This window comes from Lycorma delicatula, chromosome 1 (assembly GCF_047948215.1).
Source record: "Lycorma delicatula isolate Av1 chromosome 1, ASM4794821v1, whole genome shotgun sequence".
Lineage (NCBI taxonomy): Eukaryota > Metazoa > Arthropoda > Insecta > Hemiptera > Fulgoridae > Lycorma > Lycorma delicatula.
The window spans coordinates 182642859-182668714 of NC_134455.1; the positions used below are offsets into that span (position 1 = coordinate 182642859).

A 25856-nucleotide genomic window follows, 5' to 3' on the forward strand; every position below is an offset into this window, starting at 1 on the left:
AATGCGTAATCTTTATAATTCTTTTTATTTATTACTATACTCATCGTTGAGCTGTGGCTTTGCTTATTCTTTCGCTTTGCTGTTTGTAATGGTGAAGGCGTTTATAAAGCATACTATTAATTGTTTTGAAAAGTTAGTTACTAATACAGAGTAAAATGTAACATAGTTTGTTAGATTTTTCATTTTATTTTCCAAAAATTTATAGAAGAGAGAATTTATTAAATAACGGGAAAACGGCTGGAAAAAATAAGTAAAAAAATTGAATACGGTTTCTTTCTAGATTTTTTTATTAAGGATTGCTTGCGATTTTGAATAATTCATTGCAGTACCATAGTTTTCGTGTGGATACTCTTTAGTTACTATGGTATTCTAGTTGGAAGATATCTTTGGCCAAAGTTTTCATTAATATTATGTGATTTTTTTTAAGCTGGAAGTTGTGAAGTTTATCATCACTTTTAACTTAAGCGTAATGGTTATGTCAAAAATATTACAGAAGTTTTGTTACCGGACTAAGAATTCTCACCTTTTACTCCGACGAATGTGGCACATTGTAAAAGAGAAAATGCTGCGTACAGTGTTATCAAATAGGAATTATTTGGCCGTATTTTACACTAAACCGAATAATACCTTAATTTTATTATTGTTATTATTATATCTCTTTTTATTAATTGCTGAATTATAGTTAAAATATTAATACAATTTTGACCTTCTTGTCAATTACGTTTATTGCAATTTGTTAATGTTTGCTTATTTATATTTATTATTTTTTGTGAATGTCTTCTTGTGATATTCTATATTGAAAATCAAGCAAAATTAATGTAGAATTTAAAGCGTTTCTAGTTGTCCGTACAATTAACTGAATAATTATTCAGTGAATGACATTGCTTTTTTTTGTCCCGGAACGGCGATATGTTTTAATCTCCGAGATTACCAAATATTTTAGTATGCACTCGTAATCTCTTAGTTGCATGCCCTTTTTAACGGAGGGCTAGGATCTTCGAATGAATGATCTTTGAGATGCTATAGTTCGCTATAGGGTGAATCTTTTATTCACGAGTATAAATAAAGTGCTTAATAAAAAAAATGGTCACCTTTTACTGATCGTTCAAAAAATAAAAATATTTTTATGCTTATGAAAATAAAAATATTGTAAAATTTTCATTAAGTCCTACTTAAATTCCTCTTACCACACGTTTTCATACAATGTCATAATAATTTTTAATATTTCTTTTTCAAATTTTCCTCATCCATTATAATAAAAGTTTTTTTTTCTTTGAAAAACCAGGTTCTGTTTCCTGGATACTTCTGATTCAATGTATGAATCGTTGTTTACGATTTAATAATCGGCTTTCTGCTGTAGGTAAATACATGATGCGTAGAATGAATGATAAATTTATTTTCCGTGTAGCTGAACAATAGCAGTCATGAAGATTAACACGGTGAAAATCCTCTGAAATTAAATTTCGAGAAGTACTTTTACTATTTACTGATCCAACATCAGCATGATCTAACTCAGCAAATAGTAAAAACATTAATATTTAGTATTTGTATTAAAATGAAATTATTTGAATCTTTAAATGGTTTTTATTTAGATCTTTTTTCTTTTTATTGTATAAAAGAGATCGAAAAGCGGTTGATTTTTATGCGTAATTATTTTATTTTAATTAAATACATATATTAATGTTGTGTATCTTAGCAATATTAATTGATTATAAAGGACCTATTTACTATTCTTTAAAGTAAAACGAAAAGAAGATTTCTTTTTTAACTATCAATAAAAAAATGTTACATCCCCATACGCAGTGGAATAACTGTACTGAAATGCTATAAGTTTTATTTTTAAGTTTACTCTTTATACAATGTATTATTCATTACATGTGTTATACTTTTACGATAAGACTGCATTACGTTTTTGATAATATGTATGTATGCTTGTGTGTGTGTGTGTGTTTAAGACTGCTTGTTTAAGGGATATTTAACCCTTGGATGATAGACCACCAATACTGATCGTAGGTTTTTTATTTGAACTTTTTCTATTGAAATTCACTCTTCAATTTTATTATTGTTATTATTATAGTATCTCTTTTTATTAATTGCTGAATTATAGTTAAAATATTAATACAGTTTTGACCGTCTTGTCAATTATGCTTATTTCAATTTGTATATTTTTGGTTATTTATATTTATTTTATTTTTTGTGAATGTCGTCTTGTGATAATAATCTTTATTGAAAATCAAGCAAACTTAATGTAGAATTTAAAGCGTTTCTAGTTAGATTAATGGTCCAAATAATCTGTAGAGTAGGATTTGAAATGTAATTTATTAATGATATTTATATACATTCCAACCCCCGTAGGGGAAGACGCCCACCTTGTGACGACTCCGGTCGCCACACACACTCCCCCCGTTCCTAGCCGTGATGGGCTTTAACGGGAGTCGCCTTATAGACCATCAACTAATTACACCTAACAGTAATAAGCCAGGCCTCGGTTGGGATGCCACGAGGTAAATGCCTCGGTAGACATTTACATCGGTGATTTTTAACTCGGCTTTTTCCTTTGCTGCAGGCCTCAAACAGACATCTTGAATGTCCTACATCGTTGCCCTCTAAACTAGCTAACCGAGTTCGCGGAAGCACGAACCCCGCGCCTAGTTCTACATTTACTGAGTTAATCTCGTGTAAATATTTCATACTCGAGGCAAATGAAATATAATATACCACCAAAAAATGTTCGCAACAATGAAATTTAGTCCTTAGATTGACTCGCAGATCAAGAAAGGAATTTACTCTCTCTAGTTCTCCAACTCTCTGGTACGTTCAGCTTCATACCGTGGACAGACATAGAGGACAAGGTCCACAGTGTCGTCGACTCTACAATCGGGACACAAGCCCGACTCAACCAAACCAAATCTAGTCAAACTATCTCTAAACGCATCATGTCCTGAGATGAATTGCGCTGAGTACCGATTGGGAGAAACCCAGCTAATTGCTCGCAACTCCCTAACATTTAGAAATATACCATGCGTGTATCGACCAGTAGAAAACTCGTTCCACCTAACCTGCTAAGAGTCAAAACTTTGGTCTTGTATTTCTTGCAAACGCCCAGAAGTGAGTAGGGCTGCCTTGGAAATATACCGCTCGCTGCGTTCAGTAACTAGAAGATATATATATATATATATATATATATACACACACACACACACAGTAAAAGGTTAATTTCTGGACATCTTCTTGACTAGTTATGAAAAATTATATAACTTTTAGATAAACTACATTCCTTCCATTAGCCGCCTTCAAATTCAAGCTCTTTCGATTACGTTTTGCATAAAATTGGAAGTCGGTGGCTGTAGCACTCTTAATTTCGAATATGTATTTTCCATAAGTTGTTCAATTGTACGCTATTTATTCACTTAGACCTGTCCCCATAAGAAACGTCTGGCGAACGTGATTGCCAATTGATATGGGAATTTCTTGAAATTATCCGCTAGCCAAACAGTTCTTCCAGGAAGTTCATTGTGGCCCTCCATTGTGTAATCTTAAAATTTTCTTTGAACGCTGCAATAGATTTTATCTTTAGTTATTTTGTTTGTTTTGTGATATATTACAAAGTAAGGTCAAATCCTCTGAAAGAAAAAATTTGATGAATGCCAGTGTTTTTTTTGGAGGTCAATATTTGGGAAACCTTTGTTGTGCAAAAACTAACAGTTTTACATATTATTGAAAACGGTTAGTTTCAAGAGGACAGAGATCACTGTCGTCTCGTACATAGCACGAATATAGATGATAGTCAGCCAACTGTTTGTCAACCGTTTAATTTTGTGATTTTGTGAAAAGGCAAGAGTTGATCGCCTCTAAGATGACATGTCTGACATGATAATTTTTCGATTTCTTCTTGTGGGGAGGATCACTTTACAAGAAAGATGTGTGTTGGAGTCGATCTGCTACGATGGAAAAACTGAAAGCAAAGATCAGCGAGGAAACCGCCAAAATTCCTATTAAATTATTTTTTTGGAACATGCAAAATATCACCAAGTGGTTATTGGAATTTCTGCATAGAGATAGTCACCTGCAAAAATTTTAATTTCAGGTGTTGGGTTTGGCCTTTGTTTGTCGTAATGGCATATCTTCTTTAGATTTCATGAAAAATTTTCAATTATCACCTCCTCAAAGATATTTGTGTGATTTCCCGTTTCCTTGATATACCTTGTACGTACAAGGATATATACGTACCTTGTACGTGTATATTAATAGATCTTAACATTACAAATTGGAGATATCTTAAATTATAGATTTAAAAAGAAATTAATAAAAAATGGTTTAGTTTCTAATAAGTTTTCATGAAATTAGTAAATTCTTATAAAGCTGGGATTTTCGTTCACATGACTTCATAAAAAAAAATTCGAGTTCTATTTTTGTTGTGTTGTTTAATCGATTGATAATATACATAATCTATGTTCACATACAAAAACTGTAATGGCTGCTTTTTACATTGTAGTTCACATATCATTATTGTAGAATGAAATGAGTAGTTTTGAGCATTTTGACGCATATGATGCGGTTGTAATCCATTTTATAAATGGATTTGTATGTTGTATTTCAGGAAATGTTTTAGTTTAAAAAACGACATAATAAAACAAAGGGATTATAAATAAAATTGTTCGTTTTAATGGTTCATTATTTTGTTGGAAATCGAGCAAGCTGTTGGGTAAAATATATATATATATATATATATATATGAAAAAATCGTTCCCTGGCACGTACAAACTATGAAATATCTCTGAATGTTACACAGTTGAGTTTAATTTGCGGTGTTGTGTACAGATTCCAAGCTTTAACGCCAGCAGTGTATTACACAGCGCCCATTTACTGCTGAAATGTATTTCCGAATGGACTGTTTTTACTTGTGCAGCACAGTTCAGTGTTTGTTAATTTAAGTGGTGAAAAATGAGCGAAATGAATTTTTTTTTTAAACTGTTTTTATAATAAAATATGACTTTTTTTCGTAGTTTTTATTTCCTGTGAATTTTATTTTAAGTAATAAATATTCAATGATATTTTTTTTTTTTGTCAAAAATATTAATATCTTGATAGATAACTCTTTATTACACTTTATTTCTTATAGATCTTTTTGGGGAAAAAATAAATTTAAAACATTTCAATTAAAAAATGAAAGTAACAGTAAAGGAAAGCATTTTAGAAACTTATTATTGATTATATTGGCTATTTCTGTATTGTTTTTTTTTTTTACGTGAAAGGTTTTTATTTGAGCTGGTCTGGTGTCGATGTCTGCCTTACTTCGTCCATCCTTTGCAATTTTACTACTTAAATTACAAAATTCTGCAACTTCTGGTTTATTTCGTTTCCTTATCTTAATTTTTTATATTCTCCTGTCTGTTTACATTTCAAATTTTTCTGAATTTTTCAAAATCTTCCCCCGTAACTGAATAATTGGAATAAAATAAAATTTCTACTTTTTAACTACGTGATATAATTAATTTCTTAGCAGTCGGTAAGCCTGTCATCTGAGACTATTTTATATATATATAGGAAGATGTAGATGTATATAAATGAATGTGAAGGTACTAACTTATAAATTATTAGTATTATATTGTGTAAAAGAATTGTAATGATTATTATCTGCCGTTCAATTTCAGAACATACATGCTTCAAATCTGTCTGCGTTCTATTCATAACGTAAAAAAGCTGTTTCCACGTTCTTCCTATTCAATCACCATTAATAATGCCAAGTACACTTTTTATTGCTTAGCGACATTCAAATTAAAAAGAAATGTTTTTCGCACAATTTCCAAATAAATATTTTTTTCTAAAAAAAAAAAAACAACAAACCTGTAACGGTGTTGGTAAATTATCCCAGAAAATAAACCGAAATAAGACTGTTGACATTTCTCTTCACACCTTACCCCTTACTTGTCCGCGTGTCTAAACGGGGACAGAAACATCGGTATTCGGTATATAGAAGTCATTTACCTAATTTGAAGATATTTGGATTAGCCAATCCCGAGTTATTAAACCAAAGTTTATTATTAAATTAAAGTTTATTCCCGGTCGCGTTCGCTCGCAAGAATAAAATTTACCTCCGTTTATGTTTCATATCCTTTTATGAAAAGTGGAAGGGTTAATTTTTGGCAGGATTACCGTACTTTTTCTCATTTTATAAACATAGGAAAGCAGAAGCTGCTGTTATAAAGTTAAAGGAAATTTTAATATCAAGTAATTCTAAAGAATGAATTAAAAGAAACCTTTCTTAATGTTTGAATGGAATAGTGGGAAAAGATTGACAGACAAGTCTGAAAGTCGTGGTTCGGTACGACTCGGTGATGATAGCAACAAGGTAATATAAAGGTCAGTGATAATTATGTAAGGTATGTAATTTTAGAAAACGAAAAACGTTTGTGTAATACATACATTTAAAAAATTATTATAACTAAATGATCTTAATTTTTAATATGATCCATTTATTTTAACATCGACTTATGTTGAAAGAAAGTGAGAGAATCCATACATGTAGCACGATTTGTTTATATATATAAACAAATCGTTAAAGCCTTCTTAAATTTTATTTATATATATATATATATATATATATATATATATATATATATATATACATATATAAAATAAAATGTCGTGAGTGATTCATACTCAACGCCCAGTAAAACATACTGAAGACAAATTGATGAAAATTTGTATACATGTTCGTATGGTGTAAGTACACACTAAGAAAGGAATTTTTTAAATTCCGAGTTAAAAGGGTTAAAATGGATTCACAATGAAATTTTATGTGTGTAATTTTCATGTGAATATCAATAAACCAATTTTTAGATTTTTGAAATTAAACATTGAAAGGGTGAAGAAGATAAAAAAATTTCGAACAATGATTGCAGTTTTTCCCCATTTCCAACTATACCTATTTACTCGATTTGGGCTTGCAAATACTCTTCAGAATAAATATGTAAAAACCATTTTCGGGTGTTTTGAATTTTAATACGGGTAAAAAAATATAACTTATTTATCTTTTTTGCCTTTTATACTACCGCTATTGGATAAATTTTTGAGATTTGGTAACATTTTGATGATAATTTAAGTTTGTAATTCTGATTTTGATTTTCGTGAGAGAAGTCATAATCTAAAAACTAATTAGTGGGTCCTGTACTGGCCAGTTGACCAATCTTGCTTTGAAGAGATTACAATATACTTTTAATTTTTATTTATCGTTATTATTCATTCTCACAAGCATGAGTTTAATGAACACAAGGAGGTGCAGGGGCACCTCCTAGATGGGAAGAGATCGGCTAAACATAGCTTTAACAATGTTTAGCCGATGTGTGTGTATATATATATATATATATATATATATATATATATATATATATATATATATATATATATACATATATATATATATATATATAAAAACTAGCATCCCCGTCCGCACTGTATGCTCACTTGCGTTTCTCATCGCATTGGTGAGAAATGGACTACATCGAATGAACAATCGAATGGACTATATTGTGGGCACATTTTTAAGATACTTTGATGAAGACCTAACGTTCAATAGACAAACAGGGCCTAAATGGTCAATTTCCATAACAAAAGCAGAGTTGCAAAAGGCCAATAGCAAGCTCGACTGGTTTCGTATAACGGTAAAATGTCCCTCTGCGGAATTCTCATTCTTCTTAGTTTTTTTTTTTTTTTTTTTTTTTTTAATATCTTTTATGTGCGGTACGTGAGATAGGTAATCTCTTATAATTTATTTTACATTTCCCTTGTTTTATTATCGTAATTATAAACAAAGGTTATCATTTTTTGCATTTGTGATTTTTAAATTACGAGATCTATCACGATCATTAAAAATCTGATTTATTTTTTAACTTTTTTATTTAAAATAAGTTTTCTGTAACATAACATCGAAAAAAAAAAGTAAATAATTAAAAAAACAAATTGTATTAATACGATTTTTTAGGAAACGTTAACTGAGCAAAATAGGGTTCTTATTTTTGTTTTGGATTAGTTAATTTTTTTTAAGTATATATAGCTGCATTATATAAATTTAAATTATTAAATTATGTATATTTAGATTAGAGAGAAAAGTATGTATTCCTGAAATCTGATATAGCTAAGAGTTATTTTTAAAAGAATTATTTTTTCGAACATCATTCAATTTGCGACTTTGTAGATTCCTTTTAATACACAGAAAAATTAAATTATAAATATTAAAATAATCTTTCTATTGAAACGGTTATTTATTATATAATCAATAACCGATTACCGAAATATCATGGTTAAAGACGTAAAAATTGGAGGATGGTCATGAGAAAAGATTTATAATTGTATATTTTAAAACTTTTCTATCTGAAATCGAATTAGATCTCCGTAAATGACTAACTGTTAGATTGAGTATTCACCATAGTGCGTGCAACGTTCGCGTTACACTACGACTTGTACTTTAAGACAAGTTAATTTTAACTTGTCCTCTTATTTTTTTCTTTATCCTCTTTATTATGTACTTTTCTCTTTCCAATCCCGTTATTTTCTCCGTCTTCCTTCTGATTGTATCGCTGGCTTAAGCGATAAAGGTAATTTTCTATTTACCTAATACTGCTGCTGCTGTCGAGTATAAATAATGCGCGTGTGCTACCAGGAAGAGGACAACAAACACTTAACTACAAAACTTACAAATGATCCCTTTACCACACATCATTATCATCTATCACCACTGTACAAGCATACGTAATTGAATATTGATAATATATCTGAGAACATTTTGTTCCGTAAGATTACTTTTTCAAAGCCTTGCAAACATTATTATGCAAGAGAGTTGAACGAGTGTGTTGAGAGGAAGATCCGCTTGAAGGGAGAAACAGTATTTGGCTAGAAGTTTTGTAGTATTTTTCAAACTGTAACTAATGGCGAAATGTAAACTGTGACTATAGGTTTTAATACATTGATTTAAATAGGTGGGGCGGGGCGGGGCGTTCATTGAATACATTTTTACCCAAATTCATAACCTTGAAATGTTCTTTTAACTTCATTTTTCGTTTTTCTGAAATCTTTTATAAATATTTGGCCTAAATTTACATAAGGATTTTTTTTCTGAAATAAATGTAATTTTTATCTGGAATTAGCATTTCAGTCTGAATATTTAAATGATTTTTTCAATTGCTTTTTTAAATCGACTGTTGGTAGACGTTTTAAGATTTTATTGTTTCTTATTGAAAATTCCTGTTCAATCTGAATGTTTAAATGATTTTTTCAGTTGCTTTTTTAGATCTACTGGCGGTAGAATTTTTAAGATTTTTATTATTTCTGACAGTGCATTCCTGTTTATGTAATGGTGAACACTGTTCATAAAAGTAGATCTTTTTTTACGTATTCTGTGATGTGTAATTAAATAAAAAATATGTTTAATTAAAGGAGTTGTGTCCTTTATTATTTTTGTATATTAACAGTGGTATGGGTAGTTTGAAGTGGATTGTTCGTAAACATTATTAATTAAACGCTTTAAAAAAAGAAATACACAACATACGTCGTTAGTGTTAGTTACAGAGTTTGGTAGTTCGGTGAGTATATGTTGTAAGTGAACAGAAAGCTTTGAGACCGGTTCGTTAGCAGTAAATAGATAGTAAAAAAAACCTTCTTTTAAGTTAGTAAAACCCTAACTAATGCCCACAGCCATCGTTTACTTCATCTGCGTAATGCTCCTTACCAATTAAGCGAATACGGGCTAGGTAAAAGGCTGCCCTCCAATCTGTGTACGGTAAACCTTTAACGTTGAACTAGCGGCATTACTAAATTGTTCATCGAGAGATGTACACTGAGAAAAGATAATCTCAAAATATAATACAGTATTACAAATAAACAATATTTTAAATATTTTTTTCTTATTTTATAGGACTAAAAAAAGTAAAATAAAATATTACTTCAATTATTTAAAAAATTTTTGCTTTTTGGAATTTGTATCAAATTGACAGCAAACAGTTTTTTAACGCTTCATTTGGATCAACTTCAAAAAGGCAAAATTTAAAAATAATTTTTTTAAATATATATTCTTAGGGATTTTTTGAGTGGTGACGTTAAAAAAATTATTGTAAGAAACGAAAAGGTGAGAAACTTTGTCTAGATAAAAATAAGAAAAAATGCAAATAAACAATTTAAATACAGATTTAGAAAAACGAATATCCGGATTTTAATGCTTTTTAATATTATTCTTAACTTTGACGTAAATGAAATAAAACTGCTAACTCTTGCAGGTTTCCCCTAAAAGTGTTCAATGTGAGCTCCTTTCGTCGCGCGGCACACATCCTACCGATGCGACAATTCGTCCCATACTTTGACCAGCATGTCTGGAGTAATGGAACCGACGGTTGCTTCAATCCTGTGCCTCAAATCCGATAGATAAGTAAATAGTGGAGGCACATACATAAGATGCTTTATAAAACCCCAAAGGAAAAAACCAGTTAGGATCAGATCGGGTGACCTTAGAGGCCACCGCAAACAAGCTGTATCATCGGGTCCATACCGACCGATCCAAAGATCAGGGAAACGTCATCAGTCGATCCCGTGCAGCGTTTTTCCAGTGAGGAGATAGGCCACCCTGATGCCAAATAAAATACTTTGGTCCATCTTGCAATCGAGGAAATAACCGTGTACGCAGCATAATTAAATATACAACTACGCTTACTTCAGCGAAAAAGAACGACCTTTAAACTTGCCGTCGGGATATTACTCAGAAATATTTAATCTTGGGGAGTTCGTTTCGAATTATAGTTCATGGGATTTTTCTTCCCCGAGATACGGACGTTATGTGTAACTTGTCCACTAATATGAAATTTGGAAGTAATTATTTGTTATGTTTTCTCTTAAAACCATTCAGACATTATAAAAAAAAAGGTAAATATACGTGCTGAACTTGGGTACAGAAATAATATTTGTTAAATTATTCATCGATAATATTTATTATTTTATTTGAAGTAATTATATGTAGCCAATTGTATTTAGCTGTCAAGAGCCTTTCGTTGCTATGCGACTGATTTTTAGCTTTTATTACCATATTCATTTTATGGAAACTGAATGGAAATTTCACGATTGTTATTATTATTTGGTAAAAGAATGATTGTTTAAAATTCTAGCCAGTAGTTTTTTACTTGTAATTTATTTCTATATTCTCGATTAAACTTTTCTATCAATTCAAAGCGGTTTATTTTTTTATACGTTAGAATAAATTAGAATATATATATATTAATAATTATATATTGTTCAATATTAGCATTACGGTAAATTGGGGTTTTTTTGTACATCCATTAAGTGGGACATTACGAAGGTCATGCGTTCGATTACTCGATTGAGAAATAATTGCTGCATACAGCAAGCGTTGTATTAATTTACATTCGATTGAAGAGTCAGAATTATATACAATAGTTGATCTAGCTATTCTTTATATTAAGGAGTTTTTTTTTATACGTAACGTGTAACGAGAAAGAATGTATGTTATATATGAAAAAATGTTAATTTGTAACAGATTTAGATTAGTCAATTTATGTGTTAAATCGTTACACGTCGTTATGTGTTAAATCGTGAGACGATATAAAAATATTCTTGCACTTTTTCATGATTATTTTGTATTGTTTTTTTGCGCAAGAAACAAACAAAACATAAATTAAACGAGAAAACTGAAAGTGCATTAATTTTTCATTTATTTTGTATTGAAATATATTTTCTGTTTATAAGAAGATAAAATTATTATAACCATAATTTGATGAAATAATTAAAAATAACGAGTAGACCCTACCTATAAGCAGCAACAAGTTTAAACTCGCTCACCACTGTGACTCACTGCATAAGCGCGGTATGTAAAATACACCAATACATAGTCAATATAATCTCAATTTCAGGGTATGTTGTCGACCTTAAATTGAGCGTAACTCAGGAACCATTCAACCAATTTTAATCAAATGTTCAAATGCACAACTTTAAATACACTACTACAGCATATCTAAATTTCAATGAAGTGAATGACATTTTCTTACTCCTCATACCTTGAAACATAAATAAAAGTTCAATTTCACAACCTAATCCCTACGTGCGGCCAAAAGTAATACCGCACTTTTCTTCGAAAAGTCTGTAAAAAGAAAGTTTTACGTTGCATGACTTTACGTTGAGTGAAAGTTAAAAAGTATTTTTATCAATAATATCCGTAGAGGTTGCCATCTAGTATTTTAATTGCAACTACACCATAGACCTTGATTATATATATTACCATCGGATGTTATATATTATTGTAATTCTCTTAATGGATTTCTGTTACTGTGTACCATGAGTGATGTAGTGATCTTAGCAACAAATTCTTGGTTGGTTAGTTATTATTATGTTTGTCATTATGTTCTTTCCGAAACAATTCAATTACTTTATTTAAGCTTATTTGGTGTTAATGTTATGATTTATGTGAGTTATTTCATGTGTTTATTTGCAATATTATTTACTTATGTATTTCTCATTGAGGCATTTAACCAGTAAATATTTTACATGACCACAAAGAAACTGACTCTGGAACCCGTGGGATTTCATATTCCCCAAGGCTGTTATTTGGTCAGTATTAGCAGAAAGCAATATTCTAGAATTTTTTTTTGTAATATTTAAGTACCGCGTCTACACTAACCCTTTAGAGATTAGCAAATTTTGCCATTGAAGATATCCATATTATTAAATACAAGTATATACATTAACCCACTTCCAGCACTTACTGTCAACAGTAACTATCGTCATTTGAGGCTTGCCACAATAACGATCGGCTATGTTTTTGGTGGTCGTACTGGTTTGGTGTGTGTGCGCTGACTTATTCTGCTTCACAGTGTTTCAAGAGAAGTCGGATGGAGTAGAGTGTTAATTCTATTAACAGAAAGTTTTTTAAAATGTTAAAATAATAAAATCATTTTTGTTCTTTAAAGTACTTAAACATTTTTTTATCCGTTTTCTTATTGAAGTTTGCCGAAATAGCTGTTTTTTTTTTTGTGAACAGCTTATTTTAAATTTACGTTTTGCCTATATTTTCATAGCATTACAAATCTTTCGTTCTAATATTTTAACTAGAAATAATTAGTTTTGGTGGGAGGGGGGGAGGGAAGTATATATTTACGTATTAGTTTGTGAGTATGTCTTAAGTATATAAACTCATATATAGAAAAAAAAATTAAATTATATATAGAAAATTGTATATTCTCGTAGAAATATATATTTAAGTGTGGGTTTAGGTGGTGAGATTCAGCAAAGACTTTTCTTGTTGGATGCACCTGTACAGTTTCCTCCGTTTTCTGTCCGTCCCCTCTTCTTTCTTCTCTTTGCATAGTAAACATTTCCTTCAAAGGTCCTTACTCCCGTGTTCAAACTACGTTCAAACCAGACACCAGACTAAATTAAAAAAGCGACTATGAAATATATCCCTTCTACTCAAGAACAAAGAATTTATAAATAAAGTGTTCAAGCGTACAGAACCATATAAGTGTTACTTGTAGGTTAAGTTTGTGCAGTATGTCTTAAATATTTAGACTTACTAAAAAATATTACGTTTGCAATATTATTATTATTATTTGTGTAATTTAAAAAAAAATTATTCAGCATTAATTCTTTTTGTACGATACTATAGTTTAATAATGATAGCAAAGAAACTAACTGTTACTTTAATCGCTTTATTACTGCCTACTATTACTTAATTTACTTTATTGCTGTTGTTAGGAATTGTTTCCTACCTCTGGAAATAGAGGAGAAAGTTTATTAGGTCCTGTGAAGATCGGTGTGATTCTCCTAATGGATTTCTGGTACCGTGTACCATGAGTGATATTAGGAACAAATACTTGGTTGGGTAGTTATTATGTTTGTCATTATATTCTTTCCGAAGTAACTTAATTTAATTAATTTATTTTAGCTTATTTAATGTTAATGTTTTAATTATGCGGGTTGTTTTAAGTATTTATTTGCAATAATATTTCCTTATGTATTTATCATAGAGGCATTTAACCAGTGAATATTTTACATGACCACAATAGCGTGGAAATTATTCGAGTTTTCTTTCTACAGAATTTTTTTTCAATAAATGTTTATGAATTAGAATTATGATCGTAGTCTGAAACTGACCACGCTGTTGCTGAACTTACGAACTTAAGATTGTGTCAAACTGGCCAAACTTACGAACTTAAGAATATCAGACAAATTGGCCAGTTGAGCATTATAGATGTTGCTCTCTCTATTAACCATACGGTCAACAATTCTCTTCTTTCTTGTTGATCATTGTATTTTCTATGGCCTGTACCAAAGAGTACGAAGGGATCCCTCTGTACATCGTCATTACTACATACGGTAAGCCCTGATACCTAACCCGATAGGTTCTACCAAATAATGTCTCCCACAAAGCCCAAATTTTCAATAGTACTTTTTACTATTGATTTATTGTTGGTAACTTCTGGTTATGCCGAACGTAGCATATACACTGGCGTTGAAGCTACAGTTCATCCACTGGCAAATCCAGCAACAGATTAATCAAAGTCACTGCACCAACAAGCCATATGAAGGCCGCTGGAATTTTTTCTTTTGTATATAATTCAGTGAGAGTTAACCAAGAGAAACGGATTTTTGATAGTCTGACCTGTTATAGAAATTACCGCCTCAATAATTGTTTACGATGGCTTGGGGAGTATTAACAAGGATTGGGTACAAAAAGTTTCATCGGTCTTCTCGAGTTTTTTAAAAACTATTTTTCATTGTCTGTTTGAAATCAAAGACAGTTTTGTGCAAATCCGTAGCTTTTTTTTACCTTCTTCATACATTACTTGTTCAAGTATAACTAATTCTAGTTAGGAAAGCATTATTGATGCAGTGTATTTTTATATTATTTCTTTCTATTTATATTTCCGCTTTTAGTTATTTTATGTGAGTGTAGCGTGTGTTTAAAACGGGTAATGCAGTTTGCCTTTATATAGTATATTAAAAATGATTTTACTTGGCGGTTTTTGTGCTCTCTTCTAAAGTTTTATGATATTTATGTTTTATATATTGTATTGTAAGAGACGTCGGTCTAATAATGAATAAATAAATATTATTACTATCGTTCCGTTTTCTGGTGTAAAATATAGGCTACTATGGTTATTAAACGTACGCCGTTTTTAAGTATGCATGCTATTGCTTTTACTACACCAGCTGCTTTGTTTTATGGTCCTCGTAAAATGTGCAAGTAATAACAAACAGCGTTTGTTCTGCCTGGCTGCTGACCTTGTAGTTACGATAATACATTATAGTTTATCAATATTTCTAAAAAAATATTTTTTGTTTAATTCGAGTTATGACAGCCCTTTTTTATTATTATTTAACGGTACAGTGTGTTTTCTGTTATCGCTGTAACCAGACCTTTTATTGTACTCTAGCGGCGGTTTACGGTTTTCTGCCGATATTACTTATTGATCTGTTAATAATATCACTTCATTCGTATGATATGCTGATTTAATATTGTTCCTGTGAAAGTATGAACTTGAACAAATTAATCTAAAATAGTTTAATGAGAGCGTTCATTAAGTAAACGGTTACATTTTTAGAGTCGGCTTGTAATTCGACTACTCGCACAATAAGAAAATACGTCATGAACGTGAAAATATAATGCATGTGTTATACTGTGAAGTAGTATTACCCTTAATATATATACAAATATAAAACCTGGTGATGAAAATATTTCTTTGAAACGTATAGTTATTCCATGAAACGCAGTTGCCAGTCGGATCCAAAAATAAATTACATCCTACATTTTTAAAGACAGTTTATTTTGTTTAAAAAGAAAGGCGTTTTGTAATTATTTTTTATACTAAAGCTTTCCAACGGTGAATGCTTAATTTAAATCAGATCATTGGTTTTCAAGTTGCATTAGTTATATATGTGTATATATATATATATATATATATATATATATATATATATATATATAGGTTGTTTCAGTTTAATCGCCCCAGCTGATTTTCTTGTAAACTACGTACAATACAAAAAAGATTACCCGAACAAAAGTCACTCAGATTGACGAGGGACACCTCATGGTGACTTTGTATTTGACCTTGACTTTATTTCAAGGTTAACACGATTTTTTCAAATGGGGTGCGTATTTTTTACCCTACCAATGAAAAGAGCAGATAATTTTACATTGAAATATTTAGTCACCTTGGTATTTTTTTGATGGTAATGCGGCTTACCATTAGAAATAGTGTTATACGATACAGTAAAGTAATTTTTACGCTCTTTCACATGGTTTGCGGGAAAAATATTTTATGACCTTCAAAAATTTGTCACTATTTCCGTATAACATTACCTCTAATGGTAGTCGTATGACTTTCAAAAAAAAAATCCAAGATCATATGTGTGACTGCATATTTCAATGTAAAATTTTCTGCTCTTTTCATCGGTGGGGTCAAAAATAAGACATTCCATTTGAAAATGTATTGTGCGTATTTTACAAGAAAATCGCCTGGGGCGATTAAAATGAAACACCATATGGTGTTTCAGCTGGTGTTATAAGCTTTCAAATTGACAAAAATTCTAAAGAATTATTTATTTGTAATTATATTTACGAGGCTCGTTCAATAATAATTAGAGTCAAATGGCAACAGCGGAAAACTGATCGATAAAATTAAAAGAAATTGTCTGATGTAGAAGTTGGGACCCTGATATAGAAAATATCAGCTGTTCGAAAAAAAATTCTATTAATATTTCAAAAGTTGGCTCCGCTTGCATTGACCGTGGTGGAACAGCGTATTGCAATAAATGTTATTTTCTAATCGCAAAATCGGCAGAAATTCACTTGCAGATCTTAAAACAGCGTGGTGAAAGGTGTATTAACCGTGTAAAAGTTGATCGATTTGTTAAAATAGGGCAAAAAAAGTGTCGATTTTCATCGTAACGGAATTTTGGTGATAGTTTCACCAAACGCTTTATAAAATTGCAGTCTTATTCGCAATATAGACAGGCGCATATAGATTTGGGATACTACTGTTGAAATTTGTAATGTGAGTTTTGACACTGATCCATCTCATTCTCCATGATAAGCTGTGAATTACCGCAAAACATATATGAGGTGGGTTCCGAGAGGCTCGATTCAATATCACAAAGCCACCCGAATTCACATGTTTAGGAACTTAAACAACGATTTTAGCCGAAGGTAATACTTTTTTTTTAGATCGCTTAGTAACCAAAATTAAATTCATTAATAATAGCACTTAAACATTAGAGTACGGCATGGAAACAGCCGTGTTGTCCCTTTAGAAGAAAATTCAAAACAAACGCGTCAGCCGGTAAAGTGAAGATAACGTTTTTGGGGAATATAGAGTTACATCTTATTATGATTATTTAGAACACCGTACAATCAACAATGAATACTATTGTGATAAAGAAAATAAAGTGAAACCCGCAATAAAAAGGAAACGTCCCGGTTCTCTTTCAAAATGAGTAATTCTGCATGATATCGCCGGCCTCCATACTGATCAAGAACAGAACCTTTGAACAGGAAGCTGTTCAAAGGTTGATTAGACCATTGTTGACTTACAGTCCTGATATCGTACCCTCAGCTTTTTGTTTTGTTTGGTCCTTTTAAAGAGTTTTTTAAGGGTTACCAAGTTCGGCAACAATGAGCGGGTCAATAATGCGGTACAAGACGATCAAGACTGCAATGTAAACAATTCTTTACTACTAGAATAAGAAAGCTCACAGAAAGATGGAAAATGTAGCTTATGATGTGATGTAGCTTAAATTTCATTGTCATTGAATAAATAATAATTATTCTACAGTCATTTGTCTCCCTGTAATTATTGAATCACCTTCGCATATGTTTGTAACAGAAATAATGAAAAATTTCATTGAATAGACAAACAAACGCTACAACGCGACAAATGAAACGCTACTTTCACTTCCATTGTTTATTCTTTGCGGTTGGTTTTTCAATGGGAAGATAGTTGTAGACAGATTATAGATTGTTAATATATTTCCGAATCAGTAGATTTATGTTTTAGTAATTACGTATATGTTCGTTCTAAGTGGTTATGTATATCGTACGTTAGCGGATGATTGTTTGGGTGTCCTTTATGCGTTTCAATATTACCTTTGTTGTTTAATGTGATAGTTTCCATTAATTACCTTCAAAGGAATTGTGGTTTCTCTACTCGATGAATACGGTTTACTGTTGCCGACTAACCTATCCGTTTTAGTGACCCGTATAATTAATTAATTAATTGATATTGACTACTTGCCATATCTGCTTACAGTTAATCAATTGGAGATGAAACTATTGTAAATACAACTAATATATGTAATAGTGTGTTTGATTGTTATATTAGTATTTATTTTGGTATATATTTATATATAATATTGAAATTTTGTCGGTACATGATATAAAAACCATTGAACCGATTTTGATCAAATTATTAGCAAAATTTATCCGATCTGTGATGAAAACTTACGGGTATGTCACGATTTATTGGCGTTACTTTTTTATTATTACTGGCGACCTTTTTATTATTGGCGACCTAGTTTTATTATTACATTTCTGTAAATGCTTGATCACTTATCGGTAAAACATTGATGCGGTGAAGGTTGAATGAATTTCATAAAATTTACTTAAAGTTTTTTTACAACCTTTTTCTTTAATTCGAACTTAAATTTCAAGCCCTTTCAGACGAATAAATTTTTTTAGTAAACATTCTCATGCGCAGGATACATCATATCACAACATATCAATATGTAGAATTGCAATAACAGTTGAATTAGTCTCATCAAAATTTAGGCCATAAAATGTATTACTTCACAGTATGATATGTATGAATGTAAATTAAATGTAGCCTTGCGCATTTGTCAAGTCGACCAACCCAACCACCAAAGAAAACCGTTATCCATGATTTAGTATTCAAATCCATATAAAAGTAATTGCTTTTAGTAGGATTTGAACCTTAAAACTCTCAACTTCGAAATCAGCTGATTTGCGACGACGAGTTCACCACTAGACCTACCCGGTGGGTTGATTCAGAGCATTAATCGGAAGGTTTTGTTGATCGAATGCGCCAACTATTGATAAAAATTTGGTTCCAGGTTTTAAGCAATGTCAGATAATTTTGAGTGGTGATGCGGAGGAGACTGATGGTGTAAGTTGTGGTTGGTGGTCGTCGTTGGAAGAGGTCACACGAAGGCGATAGTAGGTTTTGTAATTGCATTGATGGAAATGTCTGCCGTGACATCCGGATGGGCCGAACTGATGACTCTGTTGTGTTATTAAATTTAAAGGGTCTAAAAGACTACCTCCGGTAAAGTCTATCAGGGCTGTTAACGGAGTGGGGATGGTGAGGCGACCGAGTGCGCCAAAAGGCGGATGTCTTCCCTTGCATGGGTCAGGACCGAGATGTTGGCAAGATTGAACTATTAAATCCCCATAGGTGTTGTGTCCCTATAAGAGCGGCATAGTCCGGAAATTTTAGCGTGGAGTTTCGGAGCAGAGAATAGCAGGACAAATTATAAATAACTAGTATATTTTAGTTAAATTTTAACCTGGCGATTCAGAAATGTAATTAAAGACTGATGTTCAATGGCCATTCCAGTATATGCCTGCTATGGCGAAAAGAAATTAAATTGTATTGTTGTGAAATTAATCGGCCCGTGCAGAACTACTAGTTCATTTACGCTCTGCCGTGTGCCCTGGCGGCCTGCCGGGATCCTCTGACACACGTACAGACACCGTAAAGACAACTTTCAAAAGTAATTTTTTAACTACTCTTTTTCGTAGGAAACATTTTTCTCCCATTTTCAATTTACAAACTAGCGATGTGAGCGTGCTTTAGGAAGGGTCGCGAGGCCCAGTTTTATCTGATTAGCATCTCAGACCCAAATTGGGCCTTACACAGAGTCCCCCCGGATAGGTCCTTACCTTTTTTGTTTCCTGTTTAGCCTCCGTAATTACCTTTCAGATAATACTTCAGAGGATGAATGAAGATGATATGTATGAATATAAGTGAAATGTAGTCTTGTACAGTCTCAGGTCGACCATTTCTGAGATTTGTGGTTAATTGAAATTCAACCACCAAAGAGCACCGGTATCCACGACCTAGTATTCAAATCCGTATAAAAGTAACTGCCTTTACTAGGATTTGAACGTTGGAACTTTCGTTTTCGAAATTAGCTGATTTTGCGAAGACGCGTTCACCACTAGATCAACCCGGTAGGTCGGATAGGTCTTTACCTAGAACTCTCCTACTTAACTGCAGGCATCGAAAGAAGTACTCAGCACAATCAGTGGATGTCTAGCTGTAATCAACAGAGAATATCTTCCCAATAGATCTTCACCAATTTATTTAAATAAAAATTAAAGGTTGTTTTTACAGAAACAACAGTCACTGTTGTGATCAAGATTTTACCACGGTTTGCTTTTTCCATCCGGGCAGATACAGGAATAGATCCTTTTTTTGTCGGTGGAGTAGTAATATACCACCCCATTGCTGACGCGATTATGTATTGATTTATGCCCTGATTAAAATAAAACATTTATTTATTTAGCTCCTGGAGAAAGACGTCAAGGATAAGAGAAAAGGGTGGGTAGTGTAAAACGAACGACTTAAAACCGTGAAACTAGCCAAGCAGACTCATAAAAAGCTGAGTATTGTTATAGAGATGGTTAATATAGATTAATATCAAAGTAGTTTTCACTGAATGTTAAAACACAATAAACAACTTTTAAACATCGTTAAACAACACAATGTTAAACTGAAATCAACATGATACGGATAAGTGGAAATTTTAAATGATGGGCGGAATATATTTTTATTTTCGTTTAGATCTTACGAAATTACCTTAAATTAACGTTGAATGTGTTAAAAATATTTTTGTTAGATTTTTCTTGGGAATAAATTACAAAAAGGGATGGCTTTGAATATTACTGAGGTTATTTTTTTTTTTGTGTTTCTAATGTGAAAGGTTTACCATACAGGAGTTGTGATAGTTACTGTGGTGGTTGCCATCGGATCCCAATCATATCAGCTACAGAGTGTAGATGAGTCGTCATAGCAACATTAATTTTTAGGATGTTTGATGGATTAAACTTTTGTTTTTATCTTTAATTAGATTGGTTTTTTTTTATAAATAATTCTGTAGAATTGATATATTGACAGTCGTCAATGTCGATGTCGGTTTCATTTTTAAAACGTTTTCTCATAACGAAGTTAGGTTAAGCTTACTGTATTTTCCTAATACCGGTCTTAATTCATCGACTTCATATCCGCTGATCCGTCATAAATGAAAGTACTACTATTTCAATTAATACTTTCACAGTACGTACTACATATGTATCCTTTCCAAAATGTTTTGCTGTTTTAACCGATTTATCTAGAGTGTTTATTTATCTTACATCGCTTTATAAAAATCATATTGTAAACTGGATTCATTAAAGTATTTTTATTTCTTCCTGCGTTTTCTTTTTATTTTCTGCAAGGTACATAATCTTATCTAATTCTAAAGAGTTGTAAACAGAACTCAAAGTGGTTTTCAAATTATAAATTAATCAGTTAAACCAGCTGTTTTCAAATTTTTAATTTTTGTTTTTTTATTTTACTTTTTTTTGGGGAGCGGTGTAGCGATATACTTTTTGCAATATATTTCCCGGTCTCTTTATTTTTTTCTTAGATATTAGAACTTTTTCTCTTAGTTATAGATTTGGTTTCCGATTTTCCTATACCGTATATCACGGCTTTCTTTATCTCTAATTGGCATATTTCGTGGTTTAAGTTAATAAGACCATGTGTGTTGATAAGTGTACGAGGGTTGCTATTAATATTTCTGGGCTTGGCAACAGTTATTCTTTACCAGGTGCCATCTGACGTATCCATTGGAATCTTGGCATTGTTGAACATAACCTTCTTCAGACCATTTTGTCATTTGAGCGCGATTTGTGTTCTTTACTGTATCTTGAAACATTTATCTCGTGCAAAAATAGAATTAACTCGTGAACATTTTCGTGCGATTATTTTTCATAACTTTCGACGTGGATTATCAAGAAAAGAGTACGTCGATGAACTTAATTCTTTAACGGCGATAAAGCACCATCCTACAGCACTGTAAAAAATTGGTACAACGAATCCAATCGTGGCCGACTTTCGCACCAGGACGAATTCCGTGAAGGTCGTCCAAAATAGGTTGTGCCAGAAAACATCGATGCTGTGCGTGAACTGATAAAGCAAGATCGTCATGTGACATATCGTGAGATTGAGACATCTTTGAACCTTAGTATGACAAGCATCAATAAGATATTGCTTGATCATTTGGCTGCAAAAAAGATTTGTTCGCGTTGGATTCCGCATAATCTGACAAACGCTCAAAAGAAGGCTCGTGTCGAAAAAATACGTTCAAGGAGGTGCTTCAAAGGTTGTGTATAACAACTACACAGGTGACGAATCATGGATCTATGAGTATGAGCCCGAAAAAAACAGCAATCGACTGTATGGGTTTTTCAAGACGAGCCAAATCTAACAAAAATTGTCGCGGAAGAAGCACGTCGAAAAAAATGAATGCCTGTTTCTTTGGCATTACCGGTCATGTGGCGTTAGAGCAACGTAGGACGGTCAATTCTGAATGGTGCACGACCATTCAGAAGTTTGCCAGAAGTCTTCGGAGAAATTCGAAGAAGAGGCGAATCATGTCATCATGACAATGCGAACTCTCACACATCGGCTCAAAGGAATTTTTGACAGCCCAAACAAAGAATTGATGGGTCGCTGTACAGCCCTGATTTGGCACCCAATGACTGTTTTTTATTCCCGCACATCAAAAAAAAATTACGTGATCAACGATTTTCGATCCCCGAAGAAGCGGTTTTGCATTCAAACAGCATGTTTTGGAGTTATCTTAATCGGAGTGGAAAAAGTGCTACGAAAATCGGTTCAAACGCATGCAAAAGTGTATTGATCTTTATAGAGAATATTTTGAAAAACAGTAAAACCAGTTTCGATCATAAATATTTGTTTTTTCATTATTAGGCCAGAAATATAAATAGCAATCCTCGTACAAGATAAAGTTTAGCAGTGCCCAAAAGCGACGTGTGCTATTATTTATCGTCTAAGATATTTATTCACAGGTAGTCCAGTCAGTGAAGGAAGAAAGATCGATTTTGAAGAAATTAGTAGTTTAGGGAAGTAAATGGGGTTGTAGATTACAACCTCTAGGAAGTTTGTCTTTGTCTACAAAATTGAAAAATCGATTTTCACCCCCCTTTGAACGTCCGTCATTTTGTCGCATATAAAGAAGTTATACTTTCCCTAATCTACAACCCCATGTACTTCCCTAAACTGTACTAATTATTTAGCAAAAAAATTCGTATTGACTGGACTGAGAATATATTATATATTTTTACATAAATATAATACTGTACTAAATATAGTCAGTCATCTTATATCATTGCCGATGATTTTGAAATTCATAATACTGGTAAAAATCGTGTTTTTTATTTATTACTTACTTAACTTTTTCTCAGTTAAGCAAAGCGATTTAATTTTAAAACAAATAAAAATCGGAAGTTTAAATCCAGTTAACACTCTTTCTGACTATTCTCAACTTTACTTGATTGCGTAAAATTCTAAAATAAGCCCTATTAATTATTTAATTAATAATATTTTCTCATTGAACTCGTCTACTTTGGGAGGTTTTTTGATTAATTATTTATTATTCAGATATCGACCATTTTTACTTCCTTGTACCGAGGTAAAGGAAGTACTGTAATGGCGAAAAGTTTCGGTTTTCAGATTTCAACGGAAATATCTATTTTGACCATCCCTGAATCCATTTTGACTAGTTTGGGCGAGACGGCTGTACGTACGTATGTATCTCGCATAACTCAAAAACGATTAGCCGTAGGATGTTGAAATTTTGTATTTAGAACTGTTGTAACATCTAGTTGTGCACCTCATCTTTTGATTGCAATCGAATGGACCAAAAATGTTCAAAAAAAGCCCAAAATCCAAAACATTTGGATTTTTTACTTTTTCTTAACTGCAGTAATAAGCCCTTGTTGAGAGCTTTTCAACGATATATCATAAATGGTTCTTATTTTCATTGGTTCCAGAGTTATAGCCAAATAAAACTTTAATTTATGAAATATTTGGATGTTACAGGGGGAAGGCACATCGGTTCAAATCCGACTTCATTTCCTTTTTTTTTAACTTTTTTCTTAATTTAAATATGTTGCTTTATTAATAATTACTAACCTCTGATTGGAACCCACCTTATTTAGAACTACCGGGTTGGTCTAGTGGTGAACGCGTCTTCGCAAATCAGCTGATTTGGAAGTCGAGAGTTCCAGTGTTCCGGTCCCAGTAAAGGCAGTTACTTTTATACGGATTTGAATACTAGGTCGTGGATACCGGTGTTCTTTGGTGGTTGGGTTTCACTTCACACATCTCAGAAATGGTTGACCTGAGACTGTACAAGACTGCATTTCACTTACATTCATACTTATCATCCTCATTCATCCTCGGATGTAATACCTGACGGTAATTTTCGGAGGTTAAACACGAACAAAGAAGGAACTTCTGATTGGAAAAACAATGAAAAAAATCAGATGTTTTAGTGAAATAAAATTTTATGTATTTTTCATTTCAATTCAAAAATTTTTAGAGGTTAATAATTATTAATAAATCAGTATATTTAAATTGAAATAAAAAGTTAAAAAAATATACGTATGTGAAGTTGGATTCGAACCGATATGTGCATTAAAAGATTAAAATTAATATGAAAGTCTAACAGCGAAGCAATGCAATTTATAAAATTGTTGTACACGATATTTTTATAATAATTGCGAACGCTACTGTTACAAACTTTTGAGAGGTTTTATCTGTACGATGGTATTCCTGTCGCGCCACTGCTGTTATATATTTATTTTCTGTCGCTTTTAAAAGTTTAATTATTCTGAAAGTTAAATCACTGTTTTATGTGTAATTTAATATTAAAATATTCTCCTTCTCGATTGCTCACTTATCTTTTTGAATCTCTTGTTTTCATAAAGGGTTAGCTTACGATACTCGAGGCAAATTGCTTATAAAGTATTTAATTATGAAATTCTAACTATTAAATCGTACAAATTTTCCTGGTTATACGTAATTAATTTCGTTGTAATTCATTATAAATATGTTACCTGGCTGGAATTCGGAAAATTATTAATATCCTTTTATAACTGTCACGTAAGTTTGATATGTCACTTTTATTGAGAGTGAAACGTGAGAATTCATTTATATGATGCTTAATTTTTTTTTATTTTCGAAGATTATAAACTATAGATGTTTTTGGTAAAAAGAGTAAAAAAGAAAATAAATCTTTATTGATTGCAGTGGTATTTTTCAAAACTTTTGTTTTTTAACTAAGGGAATTATTTATTACTTTATACTGGATTAGGTGTTCTGTCCTATAAAGAAATTTCCTTACCCGTAGAATAACTGTGTTAAAATAAAGAAAAATGTAAAAAAGAGATAAAAATAAAATTAAAACAGCTCCAAAGTTTATTCCGACTCAGGTGAATCCATTCCAGAAACGATTTTCTTAATTTAAGTGCACAGGATATTCAAGACGAATCGAAGGTTCTTTAATCTCAGGGATTAGATCTTTCTTGGCAAAACACTGCACCGAACGACTTCTGCTGGCTCCTTACTTTTCAGATATGACTTCGTGCGATTTTTGGCCCTTTCCTAAGCTAAAATTCCGCTTGAAGGAAAGACATTTGAAGACACGACAAACATCAAAAGAAATGAGACAAGAAGACTTGTGTGTTCACTAAAAATTACTTTGAAAAATGCTTT

General features: G+C 31.8%; 1 protein-coding gene across 1 annotated transcript in view; it reads left to right on the forward strand.

Moving 5' to 3' along the window:
- dlg1 (MAGUK family member discs large 1) overlaps positions 1–25856 on the forward strand; it is a 1479687-nt gene that overhangs the window by 1105846 nt on the left and 347985 nt on the right. The window lies entirely within an intron of this gene.